The following is a 1806-nucleotide window of genomic DNA, read 5'->3' as shown; positions in this document are numbered from 1 at the left end:
AAGAATATATATTAAAGCAGGGAGATTTTTCTCCTGGTCAAATAGATCTAACGTGGTTAATTATATTGAAAAATGCTTAAAAAGTCTCTGGAGAAGACCCAGGATATTTTTCTCTTCTTCCTAATCTTGGCCTTCCTGGCTATAAACTTATAGTACAATTCTAAGCATTTTCTCTTTCCCTCCCATAGTCACAAATCCAGACTGGGAAGAAAGGGAAAAAAAAAAAAGAGTGGAGAGAAAGACGACAGACCTGAGAATAAGTTACATCCACATAAAATATAGAAAAACTCCCCTTAATTCCCCATGACCCCCAATGCTGTCACAATCTGAACAAAACTTTTAATAAAGATGTTTCATATTTATCAGTTATCTGTGACCAACATCAGTCATAATACATCTCATTTCTACATCATCATTTCTCAAAGTTTTATCAATAAACCAAGAACTACTTACCTTTGGGGGCAGCGGTGGACGGGGGTTGCCAAATATTGCCAATCCCTGGTCCAAGCTCCAAACTCGCTGAGCCAGAAGCTCTAGGTGTATACCTATAGGGCTGTTCCATTCACTTCTTGTCATTTTTTTTTTTTCTTTAACAAAGTGGTGCTCAAATTTTGGTGTGTTTTAAAATTACATGGGATGCTTGTCCAAACTACTGATGCCCTAGCCCCTCCATGGACATAGGTCATCATTTGACTGTCTGGGTTCTGGTCATTAATTATGAGAATGAGCTTTCCAGGTGATCCTGACACTCACCTTAGTTTTAGGATCATGACTTGAAATCTATGTAATGTGGGCTGAATGGCTGTTACCAGGCTAGGAAACTATTCTGTTACGGAATCAGGTGGCCAGGTTACGTTTTTCTCCAAGTGAATTTGAAAGATTTAAGATACATCTTATTTCAGTCTGTTTCAATATAGAGTAAACATTTTTTAAAATCTGCATTTTAATAAATATCTTCCATAAGACATATGTAGAAACAAACATAAATTTTACAAAAAAAAAAAAAAAATTAAAGGAAGTCTCATTTTAACACTTGGATGTTTTTTGTTGATTATAAAATGATTTACTTGTCTACGGCCATACCACCCTGAACAAGCCCGATACCATCTGATCTCGGAAGCTAAGCAGGGTCAGGCCTGATTAGCACTTGGATGAGAGACCACCTAGGAAGACCAGGTGCTGTAGGCATAAAAAATTAAAAATTAAGGGATTGTAAACTGACAAGATACTTGCAATCTGTGAGGTCAACCAAGGGTTGCCTCACCTAAAAAATAAAAAAATAATTTTAAAAAAATGATTTACTTATTTTTCTTTTTCTGGGTTTCGAGACTTATCTAGAAAACACGGCATGGCTTTGGCAATGTGTAGGGTCTCCAGGCCTTTTTTTAAATACATAAGACTGTAACTATTACTGTTAACAGATTAACAGGTCTCTAATAACTTAACAGTTTGAGTACTTGGACTCTATCAAGCTCAGTCTTTTTCTCTCTTTTCCTCCCTCTCTTGCCCCTTCCAACCCTCAGCAAGTAGCTCATTGCCAGTCTCTAATAAATAGGATTTTCTTCCCCTAATATACCCTGCAATAGAGAGAAATGAAAACTCTAAACCTGCCCCTCTTCTTTTCAGACAAAATAACAGGAACTTATTAAATGCTCTGCATAAGTCCTGTAAGTGCTTAAATCTCTTTATTTTCTATTTAAGTTCTCTCCTTCTCTTTCTGCTTAGACTCATAAAATTGTTCCATTTTTTTGGCCATGTGCTTCAATATCCCCACAGACAGATCAAGCACAAATGACTACGATGGCT

General features: G+C 36.6%; 1 pseudogene; it reads left to right on the top strand.

Moving 5' to 3' along the window:
• Positions 1–1069: 1069 nt before the first annotated feature.
• Positions 1070–1188, top strand: LOC120591869 (uncharacterized; annotated as a pseudogene).
• Positions 1189–1806: the final 618 nt, after the last annotated feature.

The sequence above is a fragment of the Pteropus medius genome, unplaced genomic scaffold (genome assembly GCF_902729225.1).
Source record: "Pteropus medius unplaced genomic scaffold, Ma_sr-lr_union100, whole genome shotgun sequence".
NCBI classification, from domain to species: Eukaryota; Metazoa; Chordata; class Mammalia; order Chiroptera; family Pteropodidae; genus Pteropus; species Pteropus medius.
This window is presented reverse-complemented; position numbering and strand designations above follow the sequence as displayed.